Here is a 13,387-nt window from a genome sequence, read left to right on the forward strand (position 1 = left end):
GGGCCACGCTTTTGGAATAAGAATTTACACTGAGTTTTTTTTAGAAATACAATGGCGCCCCACAAGACGAATGCCTCGCAAGACGAAAAGCCCGCTAGACGAAAGGGTTTTCCGTTTTGGAGGCGCTTTGCAAAACGAATTTCCCTATGGGCTTGCTTCGCAAGACGAAATGTCTTGCGAGTTTTCCTGACTTTTTTCCCCTCCCCCCCTTTTTCTAAGCCGCTAAGCCACTTATCTGCTTATCCGCTAAGCTGATAAGCCACTAAAAGCCGCTAAAAGCCGCTAAGCCGCTAATAGCGCTAATCCGCTAAGCCGTCAATGGGCTTGCTTCGCAAGACGAAAAAACCGCTAGACGAAGAGAATCGCGGAATGGATTCTTTTCGTCTTGCGAGGCACCACTGTACATTGAACAACTCCCAGCAGTGCTTGATTTATAACATAGAACACAACTACTTTATACAGTGGATGCTCAGGTTGTGAACGTGATCTGTGCGGGGTGCATGTTCGCAACCTGCAGCTGTGCGTCTGCGCATGCGCGGGTTGCGATTTAGCGCTTCGGCGCATGCGCAACCGCCGAAACCCAGAAGTAACCTGTTCCGGTACTTCCGGTTTTCGGCGGTCCGTAACCCAAAAAACCGCAACCTGAAGCGTCTGTAACCTGAGGTATGACTGTAATAGGGTCCTGGGATGTCCAGAAAGTATAAAACAAGGCAGCTATGTAAGAACAGGAGTCATTTCCGAAATATAATGATAAATGCAAATACTATACAACCTTAAATACAACTCAATGAGAGGTGTGAGTTTGCTTTTGCTGGGTGATCTCATTTATATTAGGTCTTAATTTGAGACACATTCTCATATCTTCATTAACCCAAAGAAGCCTTTCTCTTTTCTGATCGTTCATATTGATCAGAGTTGAAAATCCCTGTTCACAACAGTATCGCCGAGGGGAAAACCATAGAATAGCCAATGCTTTTATAAGAGAGGCATGGGTACGCCCAGTGGCGTAGCGTGGGGGGTGCAGGGGGGGCCGGCCGCACCGGGCGCAACATCTGGGGGTTAGGGTTAGGGGGCGCAAATCCACGGGTTAGGGGGCGCAGATCCACGGGTTAGGGGGTGCAAATTACTTGCCTTGCCCCGGGTGCTGACAACCCACGCTATGCCACTGGGTACGCCTCAAGTTTCCAGCGCTCCTGAATGCTTCAATTTTGGTTTTAAATGCAGTGTAAAGTAGTCTCTATGGGAGTATATTGTATTTAATTATGGGGTATCAGAGTTTTGGGACACAGGTGGCGCTGTGGGTTAAACCACAGAGCCTAGGACTTGCCGATCAGTTCGAATGCCGCCGACGGGGTGAGCTCCCGTTGCTAGGTCCCTGCTCCTGCCAACCTAGCAGTTCGAAAGCACGTCAAAGTGCAAGTAGATAAATAGGTACCGCTCTGGCGGGAAGGTAAACGGCATTTCTGTGCGCTGCTCTGGTTCTCCAGAAGTGGCTTAGTCATGCTGGCCACATGACCCGGAAGCTGTACACTGGCTCCCTTGGCCAGTAAAGCGAGATGAGCGCCACAACCCCAGAGTCGTCCGCGACTGGACCTAATGGTCAGGGGTCCCTTTACCTTTATCAGAGTTTTAGGAGGTTAACCAGGTTGGGATAGCTGGGCGTGTTGGTTTTTGAATGTCTGTTGTTGATTTTTTCAACTTCGTTGTTCTGCATGGGACAATGACAATAAAGATTAACGTATTGTATCGCAGTCACTGAAAAGCTCCCATTTTGTTCCGAAACCCTGCTGCAGAAATAGTGACAGGTCTCTGAGACCCCAGGTCACGACACCTGAGCTGAGCAGGCTGAGGATTAGCCCTGATTGGTCCCGCTCCTTGGAGAAGCTGTCTGGGCACAGCGCTCAAACACCTTTTGCCAGCCTGCAAGCAGCCGTTGTGTGCTAATGCAGTGTGGGTCTCTTGTGTGCAGCAGCAGTGTGCTTGTGGTGGCAGAGGAAGGAAACTATATTTTTTAAAAAATCTGTTGCTGTGTGAAAATGCTAATGGCTTGGCATCTACTTGACGACTCTCTTCCCTGCTGCATAATTTTTAGTTCTGCTTGTCTGGCTATACTGGCCGCTTGTGACCAAGCGAAGATGCCCGGGTGCCAGGTTGCTGCCTGACGTCTCCGCCATCTGGAGGTGCGAGCCTGGGGATCCTTGGACGTGAGCTGTTTTCACATGCTAGCAAAACACATGTATGGAAGTGAGAGCTGGGCCATAAAGAAGGCTGATCGCTGAAGAATGGATGCTTTCGAATTCTGGTGCTGGAGGAGACTCTTGAGAGTCCCATGGACTGCAAGAAGATCAAACCAATCCATTCTGAAGGGAATCAGCCCTGAGTGCTCACTGGAAGGACAGATCCTGAAGCTGAGACTCCAGTACTTTGGCCACCTCATGAGAAGAGAAGACTCCCTGGAAAAGACCCTGATGTTGGGAAAGATGGAGGGCGCAAGGAGGAGGGGGCGACAGAGGACGAGATGGTTGGACAGTGTTTTCAAAGCTACCAGCATGAGTTTGACCAAACTGCGGGAGGCAGTGGAAGACAGGAGTGCCTGGCGTGCTCTGGTCCAGGGGGTCACGAAGAGGCGGACACGACTAAACGACTAAACAACAAAGCAAAACACATCCCGCAGAATTCTGTCTGTTATATTTTATCAGAAAGTGTTTCAGGAACCAAAACGCTGTACAGTGGTACCTTGGTTCTCAAACGCCTTGGTACTCAAACAACCTGGAACCCAAACACTGCAAACTCGGAAGTACGTGTTCCGGTTTGCGAACTTTTCTTGGAAGCCGAATGTGCTCCGTTTTGAGTGTTACGCTTCCGATTTGAGTGCCACATTCCCATTTTGAGTGTTACGCTGAGGTCTGTCTGTTTTTGCTGTTAATTTTCCGTTTTTGTTTTTGCGGCTCTTTTTTGTGACTGTGTGGAACCCAGTTCAGCTCCTGACTGATTGATTTGGCGACTGCAGTACATCCTTTATTGCTTTCATTTTATGGATCAATGGTCTCGCTAGATAGCACAGTTCATGTTAAAATGCTGTTTTAGGGATTGTTTCTAAAATTCTGGCACAGATTAATCCATTTTGCATTACTTTCTATGGGAAAGCGTGCCTTGGTTTTGGAACGCTTTGGTTTTGGAACGGACTTCCGGAACGGATTAAGTTTGAGAACCAAGGTACCACTGTGTTGGAAAATACCATTTTTGAGACATCTGGCCCAGAAATGGCAACTAGGCATTCCTTTTTGGCGACTGTGACCCTGGTTTAAGGAGCCATTTGGCGCCCAGCTTATACAGTCATACCTCGGGTTACAGACACTTCAGGTTACAGATGCTTTAGTTTTTGGGTTGCGCATTGCACTGAACCTGGAAGTACCGAAATGGGTTACTTCCGGGCTTCGGCGCTCACGCATGTGCCTCCCGCATGGATCATGTTCACAACCCAAGCGTCCACTGTATATCTGAGTTTCTAACCCTGGTACTCCTCCTCAGATTCTTACAACTCCTAGAAGCCCCAGCCAGTAATACACTTTATCTCATTTCTCTCATTTCTCTTGTCCTCCTCATGTTTCCTTTGGGCTGGTAGCAGAGGCTGCTGTCGTCTCGCCCGACCTTTGAATTAGCTCTACACCTAACCGGAGAGGGTCTCAGGTGGTAGTGTAGGTAGTTCCTTAGCTTTCCATAAGAGCTTGGACTCCTCTCTGGCTGAAAGGCAGAGAGAGCCTCTTGAAGAATTCAGGCAAACTTTTTGGCAGATGAGGTGCGTTTTCGTCCCTGCCTGCCCTTGTGACTTTTAAGCCATTTTATCTTTTGAACCTACACTTGGTTGTTACCGTAAATTGTGCGGCAATATTGTTGTAGCCTGCTGTGGGTCCTCACGGGAAACCTGTGTAATATCCTAGAGCTGGAAGGGACCCTGAGGGGCATCTAGACCAACCCCCCCGGAAAACGCAGCTATTCCATATGGAGATCGAGCCTGCGACCTTGGTGTTATCAGCAAAGCACTCTGACCAGCTGAGCTATCCAGGGCCTTAAATGAGGCTGAGTCACAGTAAATTGCAATGCAAACGGATTTCCCCCCACCCCCTGTACCTAGTTTTCACTGCCTCCTATCCCCTTTGGTGTGGGTGGCGCTGTGGGTTAAACCACAGAGCCTAGGACTTGCCGATCAGAAGGTCAGCGGTTCGAATCCCTGTGACGGGGTGAGCTCCCGTTGCTCGGTCCCAGCTCCTGACAACCTGGCAGTTCGAAAGCACGTCAAAGTGCAAGTAGATAAATAGGTACCGCTCCGGCGGGAAGGTAAACGGCGTTTCTGTGTGCTGCTCTGGTTCACCAGAAGCGGCTTAGTCATGCTGGCCACATGACCCGGAAGCTGTATGCCGGCCAATAAAGGGAGATGAGCGCTACAACCCCAGAGCCATCTGCGACTGGACCTAATGGTCAGGGGTCCCTTTACCTTTAACTTTAAGGAGAAGCTGTATCCCTCGGCCAATAAAGCGAGATGAGCGCTGCAACCCCAGAGTCGGTCACGACTGGACCTAATGGTCAGGGGTCCCTTTACCTTTACTAATCCCCTTTCTGCAGGCAAAGCGGTTTCTGCAGGCTCCGTAGGCAGTAAATTAGGCTTTATCGCAGCAACGAAACCTTCTCAGGTCCCTCTTGAATCAGTGTGTGGGTTTATCGCCACTGCTATATAATCCCAGCGTATGTGATTTCCGACGGGAGCAGGCGGCAAAGAGACGGAAAATATAATAATAACGAACTGGCCTTTTAAGCCGCTTTAATTGAGTTGTAAACTGTGTTTCTGACAACGGTGAATCACTTTTGCTTTGAAGAGGCTCCCCCCCCATTAGCGGCTATACAGAAACGCTTCAAATATTTGCCCCTACCTGCAGAAGCTCAGCGAAGAAGCAAATTCTTAAACAAAATGTGGTTTTATAATGAATGGCCTTGGCGTGTAGGAGAGCAGGCGTTTCCTTCCCTTTTCAGGAACGTTTTGTGACTGCGCCGTCAGGGATGCTCAGTTGGAAAGCGGCAACGTTCAAAGATTTTGGGCACTTTCAGATTGCTGCTGTTTTTAGGTGGGATTCAATCGCACGCCGGCTGGTACGTTCAAGATGCATAATTATAGTTGATTGAGAGGTCTTGCTCATCAAGCCCGCTCCCCCCCCCCCCCCCCGAGAGATCAAACTTCTCGCAGTAAGGAAAGCTATCTCATGAGAAGAGAAGACTCCCTGGAAAAGACCCTGATGCTGGGAAAGATGGAGGGCACAAGGAGAAGGGGATGACAGAGGACGAGATGGTTGGACAGTGTTCTCGAAGCTACCAGCATGAGTCTGACCAAACTGAGGGAGGCAGCAGAAGACAGGAGTGCCTGGTGCGCTCTGGTCCAGGGGGGCACGAAGAGCCGGACATGACTAAATGACTAAACAACAACAAACGATGGGGAAAATGCACATGGAATCATAGAACCGTAGATTTGAAGGGACCTGAGGGTCATCTAGTCTAGCCCCACACAATGCAGGAATCTGAGCTAAAGCATCCATGACAGATGGTGAAATATACTCACGAGTCGAGAGTGGATTTCATGCTCTTTATTCAGCTCATAGTGGTGAGGAGGAAAGGAAGTTCCCCCAGAATGTCTGCTTTATATACATTATTTACACAATGGGCCCCACGTGATTGGCTAATTCTGGGATTCACCTGTAGGCCAATCAGGTTGCGGATTCACTTCCACCTGGAGCTGGATTGGGTGGCTCCTGTGGACCAATCAGACTGCTGCATTCTGAATCCTACTGTTCTAGGACCAATCAGACTGCCGCATTCTGAATCTTATTGTTCTAGGACCAATCAGACTGCCGCATTCTGAATCCTAGTGTTCTAGGACCAATCAGACTGCTGCATTCTGGATCCTATTCAACTCAGTACATAACAGATGGCTTCAAAACCTCCAAGGAAGGAGAATCCACAACTTCCCATGGGAGACAGTTCCGCATAAGCAGAGCGAGTGCTCTTTAAATAGCCAACACAGACCCTCGCAAGTGTCCCTATTTTCCAGCAACAGTCCTGGATTTACAGAAGCCGTCCCAGTCTCTTATTTGATCCCAGAATGTCCCACTTCTCCTTAAAGGTAAAGGGACCCCTGACCATTAGGTCCAGTCGTGGCCGACTCTGGGGTTGTGGTGCTCATCTCGCTTTACTGGCTGAGGGAGCCGACGTAAAGCTTCCGGGTCATGTGGCCAGCATGACTAAGCCGCTTCTGGAGGACCAGAGCAGCACACGGAAACACCGTTTACCTTCCCGCCAGAGTGGTACCTATTTATCTACTTGCACTTTGATGTGCTTTTGAACTGCAAGGTTGGCAGGAGCAGGGACCGAGCAACAGGAGCTCACCCCGTTGCGGGGATTCGAACCGCCGACCTTCTGATCGGCAAGTCCTAGGCTCTGTGGTTTAACCACAGCGCCACCTGCGTCCCTCACTTCTCCTTAGGCCATCCCTATTTTCAGTGGAGAAATGTTGGAGCATATGGAGTTATGTGACCCTCAAACCAAGAAGATAAGTAACTATACAACCTTCAGAAGACATCAGAAGGCAGCCCTGTCTAGGGAAGTTTTTTTTAATGTTTAATGTTTTATTATGTTTTTATATACAGTGAGGGGGAAAAGTACAGTTATACCTCTTGTTACGTTTGCTTTATGTTACGTTCTTTCAGGTTACGTCCCACGGCAACCCGGAAGTACCGGAAAGGGTTACTTCTGGGTTTTGCCGCTCATGCATGGGCAGACACACAAAATGATGTCACGCGCATGCGCGGAAGCGTTGAATCGCAAACCATGCATGCGCAGATGTTCCGCTGCGGGTTGCGTTCCTTTCATGTTGTGAATGGGGCTCCGGAACGGATCCTGTTCGCAACCAGAGGTACCAACACGCCCAGCTATCCCAACCTGGTTAACCTCCTAAAACTCTGATAAAGGTAAAGGTAAAGGGACCCCTGACCATTAGGTCCAGTCGTGACCGACTCTGGGGTTGTGGCGCTCATCTCGCTTTATTGGCCAAGGGAGCCGGTGTATAGCTTCTGGGTCATGTGGCCAGTATGACTAAGCCGCTTCTGGCGAACCAGAGCAGAGCACGGAAACACCGTTTACCTTCCCACCAGAGTGGTACCTATTTATCTACTTCCACTCTGAGGTGCTTTTGAACTGCTAGGTTGGCAGGAGCAGGGACCGAGAAACGGGAGCTCACCCCGTCGCGGGGATTCGAACCGCCGACCTTCTGATCGGCAAGTCCTAGGCTCTGTGGTTTAACCCACAGCGCCACTGTATTTGCTCCTCTGCTAAATTTGCCGGTTTGCCCTCTGAGGAAGAAATACCAGTCCATAATTTTAATGGAAGGTTTATTGTAGCTGTGAGAGACAGAATAACAACTGGAAAAACCCCAGTTACCCCATTCAGGACCAGGGAGTCCCCCATACCCATACCCACAACAGCAACACCACCACCACTTTGTACTATGTTTTAATGTTCTGCTTTGGGTGATTGCATACAATGGCTTTCTCAATTCAGACCGTGTCGTACAAGGAATAGATATCTCAGCTCCTTTAACCCCGGTTTGGTCTGATGCCTCCAGATTGCGCTTATATACTTTGCCAGCGGCTCGAGGGCCTTGGCTGATCCATCCCTGCTGTAAGTCATTCTCCCTTTTGAGGAAATTGTTGTGGAAGATTGAAAATAGAAGACTGAAAATAGAAGGCTGGCTTTCTGCCGGTGTTCTGGGACCATATGCTATGTCTCTCCAGAGTTTCAGAATATCAGGTCTGCCCCCCCCCCCCCTTCTCCTCCTGCTCTCCCTCCAGGGAAAGTTGCCTGATCCAGCCATGATGTGTGAAAACCGCTTGCTGGTATGTCCCTGAGTGTGCCTGCTTCACAAAACCCGAATGTGTGAAAATCCTGCAGTTTCCCCTGGCGCTTGACTCTGAACTGGCCTTGGGCACTCGGGGGGAAATAGCGAAAACAAGAAGTGTGTTTTCCTGTAGTGATGATATATACACTTTCAAAATAGGAGAAATAGCACTGTTTTTCGTTCTCTCTTACTCTGCTCCTTTCAGTCGTTTCCTGGCCACGAGGCAAAAGTCTGGGGAATATAATGTGGCTTTAGAGCCAGCGTGCTATAGTGATTAGAGAAGTCAGACCAGATCAGATAAAATACATTTTTAGGACGGGAGTGATGAAAGAACCCATTTATTTCTTTTTCGGAAATCTAGCACATGGGGCAACCACCCCCTGGACTAACAAAATTGCTTCATCTCCTGTTTGTTTCTACTGTTCCCATACCAGCTATTCCTCTGAGAATGTGACTTGATTGATGATGATAATCGTAATAATAATAATAATAATAATAATAATAATAATAATAATAATTTTATTATTTACACCATGCCCATCTGACATATAAAAACATAACAAACTGTCCAGAATTTTAAAAATCCTGATACAGGGCTCCCTTCAGATGTCTTCTAAAAGTTGTGTAGTTCTTTATCTCCTGATAGCAGAGTGATTCACAAGGAGGGCACCACTACCAAGAAGGCCCGGTAACCTCACTTCTTGCAGTGAAGGAACCCTCAGAAGGCCGTCGGAGATGGATCTCTGTATCCGGGCTGAACAATGTGGGTGGAGATGTTCCTTCAGGTCTACTGGGCCGAGACCATTTAGGGCTTTAAAGGTTTAAAGCACCAACATTTTTATTTCTATGCTTGTATAAAACTAATGGTCATTTTCTGCAGGCTGATCCAGAAAGGCCAATGGCCAAGGATAATAGCCCAGCAAATCTACAAATGTACAGCCCCCAGCTCAGGTTGGGATGATGCACATAAACTTGCAAAAGATTCTCTCCCATGGATGTTGATCATCACACCTTCCTGAAGGAACCTGTGAGCCATTGTGGCATGCTGCCATCCTAGGAGAATGAAATAATAATAATAATAATAATAATAATAATAATATATTATTTATACCCCACCCATCTGGCTGGGATTCCCTAGCCACTCTAGGCAGCTTCCAACAAAAGATTAAAAATACATTAAAACATCAGTCATTAAAAAATTCCCTAAAAAGGGCTGCCTTCAGACATCTTCTAAAAGCCAGATAGTTGTTTATTTCCTTGACATCCGATGGGAGGGCATCCACAGGGTGGGCGCCACCACCAAGAAGGCCCTCTGCCTGGTTCCCTGTAACCTCACTTCTTGCAGGGAGGGAACCGCCAGAAGGCCCTCAGAGCTGGACCTCAGTGTCCGGGCAGAACGATGGGGGTGGAGATGCTCCTTCAGGTCTACTGGGATGAGGCCATTTAGGGCTTTCAAGGTCAGCACCAGCCCTTTGAATTGTGCTCGGAAACATACTGGGAGCTAATGTAGGTCTTTCAGGACCGGTGTTATGTGGTCTCGGCGGCCGCTCCCAGTCACCAGTCTAGCTGCCGCATTCTGGATTAGTTGTAGTTTCCAGGTCACCTTCAAAGGTAGCCCCACATAGAGCGCATTGCAGTAGTCCAAGCGAGAGATAACCAGAGCATGCACCACTCTGGCGAGACAGTCTGTGGGCAGGGTCTCATCCTGCGTACCAGATGGAGCTGGTAGACAGCTGCCCTGGACACAGAATTGACCTGTGCCTCCATGGACAGCTGTGAGTCCAAAATGACTCCCAGGCTGTGCACCTGCTCCTTCGAAAGGACAATTTTCCTCTTCCCATAGACGCAAGGTTCACGGCGCGGAGTCCTGCAAGCTTAATCGAAGATCTGCCCTGCCTTTGCCTTGCCTTGTATATCTCCTCTCTCACTGCGCCCGACAACAGAGGCATCGCCGCCTGTTCTAAAAATGCCACTCGGATGCTGATGAGGAATATCATTAGCATAATTTTAAGCTGAGCACATCACTTGGCTTATGAAAATATTTTGGCAGCTGTCCTACCTTATTTTAGATGAGTGGCGGAAGGGAGGGTCGGATGTGCCTTGCATGGCAATGACCTCTTTCCTTTGGCGATAAAGATGTTCAGGAGAGTGACTTGCGTTCCAGGCGTTTTGCCAGCGCACCTTCCCTGCATCCAATTCTTGGCCCTGTCCTTCACCTCCCAGGGACCTGGCCAGGATAAATGTGCCCCAGGATTCGCTTTTGCTGTTCAGAAGTCCTCGTGATATTAATATTATAAATCTCTCTCTCTCTCTCTTGCTCCCTCTCTCTCTCTCTTTTTGTTTCCCCCCTAAGCAGATTTCACCATCGAATCTTGCCATTTTGTTAACACTTCGTTTAGGATTTTGAGTAGACTAAAAAATAAAAAAGTCAATTCTTTATTTTTATTTTTTGCAGGGTTTCCCGCCCCCCCCCCCTCCTTAGCTGACTTCAAATGCTCTGCAAATAAAGATTCAGGAGGCTGAAAACCTTGTGCAGGCAATTGAGAACACACTTCACTACAATAGTTAGCTGATTTTAACTTATATATATATATAAGGATTTCATTGTACAGTTTTTCTGAAGGGTGGCACACGAACATTTTTCGAGTGTGTGGGAATATTCAGTTTTTAATACTACGGTTTTTGCATCAACCCTAGGGTTGGAAACAGGCAGCTAAGAACACTGTTTGAGTGCTTTCTCCAGCTGGCAAAAGGTTGCGGTGGGCGATTGGAGGCAGCTATTCGCCTAGCGCTAAAAGCGACTCGCCAGAGGCGAGCTGCAAGTGTTGTTTGTTGCCTGCGGCTTCCCGCTGCTGGGCTTTGCCTCCTGTGCAAATGCGTAGAAAGCAAACGGAAGTTGTTGAGTTGTCGGTGGAAAACGAAGCTGAAGGAAGCTGTTCTCATGACACTTTCTCTGCACAGCAGGAGATGAAGGAAGGAAGTGCTTGAGAGTCAGCGTTCTGAACTGCAAATTCAGGTTTTTTCTGGTACTTTTGCTTCTTCCTGCTCCTTGAACTTCCTTCCTTTCTACACCCCACCCGCCAGCTCCTTTCTCACCTTAAAGGTAAAGGGACCCCTGACCATTAGGTCCAGTCGTGGCCGACTCTGGGGTTGCAGCGCTCATCTCGCTTTATTGGCCGAGGGAGCCGGCGTACAGCTTCCGGGTCATGTGGCCAGCATGACTAAGCCGCTTCTGGCAAACCAGAGGAGTGCACGGAAACGCCGTTTACCTTCCCACCGGAGCAGTACCTATTTATCTACTTGCACTTTGACGTGCTTTCTAGCTGCTAGGTTGGCAGGAGCAGGGACCGAGCAACGGGAGCTCACCCCGTCGCGGGGATTCGGACTGCCGACCTTCTGATCGGCAAGTCCTAGGCTCTGTGGTTTAACCCACAGCGCCACCCACGTCCCTTTCCCACCTTAGGTTTTTAAAAACCCAGCTTGAATCATAAAATGTAGATGACCCAAATGTAAGATTACTAGATTTCCCCCCAATGAATCCAGGGACACTTTTCAGCTTCAATGGATTTTGTATAGGGACTGATTTGTAAATCCGAGGACTGTTCCCAGGAAATGGGGACGTCTGGTAACCTTACCCAAAGGGTCATCTCATCTAAACCCTGAAATTTACAGTATACTCCCATAATTCAGCCCAGACCCGAAGGTCCAGCTCCGAGGGCCTTCTGGCAGTTCCCTCCCTGCGAGAAGTGAGATTACAGGGAACCAGGCAGAGGGCCTTCTTGGTGGTGGCGCCCGCCCTCTGGAACACCCTCCCGCCAGATGTCAAGGAAATAAACAACTATCTGACTTTTAGAAGACATCTGAAGGCAGCCGTGTTTAGGGAAGTTTCTAATGACTGATGTTTTAATGTATTTTTAATCTTTTGTTGGAAGCCGCCCAGAGTGGCTGAGGAAACCCAGCCGGATGGGTGGGGTAGAAATAATAAATTATTATTATTATTATTATCATATGGATAATTGGGTTTCTTATTTGGGAAATTTGTAGCAAAGTGCCCCTAAAGCATGCACAGAGTGCCTTTGTGTATTTCTTCCTTGTAGAATCCAGCGCTGCCGTTTCCCCCTTCTATCCTTCCTGCCTCGGGCTTAACTCTTTGAATGCTGGGCCTCTCAAAGACTTGGAAAGCCTCTATTCCTGGTGCGGGCTTTTCTCCGAGGAAATCTACATCCTTTTATTTTTATTTTTGGAGACAGCTTGCAATACGCTTGTTGCCTTGGAAGCTTCAGGGAACCAGGCTGCTTCCTGATACCGAAACCCCTGGGGTTAGAGCTTTAGATCTTGTGCAGCAAAGGGATTTGTTGAGTGTTGCTAGCGCTGAACAAAAAGTACATCTGTTACATTTCCCCTGCACGGAAGATTTCCCCCTTTTATCTTGGGGAATGAAAATTCAAAATGCAAACAAGGGCAGAGATTCCTCTTGAAAAATTTTCAGCGGGCCCATGGGAGGCAGAATCAAAGCAGTGGAGATGCCTGTTCCATTGATTTTTTTTTTTCCAAACAATATTTTGCGCTGCTTCGAGAACATTTGTTTCTTTTCCTGGTTTTTTGGTTCTGAGTTTGATGGCTGCAATGTTCCTGCGCTCCTTGAGGCCTAGAAACTTAGCTGTGTGTTGTTTGATTTTGAACTGAGGAGGCTGCATTTCACACTGAGTACCAATTTGTGCACTTTGGTTGAACTGCAGTTCCGAAACTGTGAAAGGCACATGTGCAAAACCACTGTGTTCTTTGGTGCACTCTAAACCAATCACCCCCAAACTGTCACATGGAAGAAAGAACAAATTGTTTTCTCCTGCTCTGGAAGGTAGGATGACCATCCAAGCTGCTTAAAAACCTCCAACGAGTCCCCCACCTTCTGTAGCACCCTGCTTGTGGTTAACGCTTAGCTGGAATGAAATATTCAACGCAGCAATAGAGAAATTAAAATAATAATTTATTTGTCGGACAAATAAATATGAGGCACAGTGGTATATGGTTACCAAGCTCTGGCCTGGCCTCCTGCCGTTATGGCCAGCACTTATATTTCCTTAACCCAGCCCCCTTGCTCCTCCTGTGGCTGCCTCTGTCCAATCAGCCTGGTTGAAATTCCTATTGGCTGTTTGCTAGAACCAATCACAAAAGATACACCCATTTCCTTTTTGCCTTTTATGGGAAACAAAAAGCTATATATTCTTCTATCTATAAATGACAAATAAGTAGTCATATATCTTACATTTGTCTCAACAAGGAACCTTAATTACCAGCTCACCCCTTGCCCTCCTTGCCCTATTGCCCTCCAAAACAGATGGATATTAGTTTTAAATTTTTATCTTAAACATATGTCAAGGATCTTGAGTTCGCATCAACTTTGAAAGATCTCCTTCTTTTGGAGGTCTTTAAACAAAGGCCTGACAA

General features: G+C 47.9%; 1 protein-coding gene across 2 annotated transcripts in view; it reads left to right on the forward strand.

Moving 5' to 3' along the window:
- The window catches only part of GDPD5 (glycerophosphodiester phosphodiesterase domain containing 5), a 183,609-nt gene that overhangs the window by 85,748 nt on the left and 84,474 nt on the right, over nucleotides 1-13,387 (forward strand). The gene's annotated exons all lie outside the window — the stretch shown is intronic.

Source organism: Podarcis cretensis (assembly GCF_951804945.1).
Source record: "Podarcis cretensis genome assembly, chromosome: 4".
Classification (NCBI taxonomy): domain Eukaryota; kingdom Metazoa; phylum Chordata; class Lepidosauria; order Squamata; family Lacertidae; genus Podarcis; species Podarcis cretensis.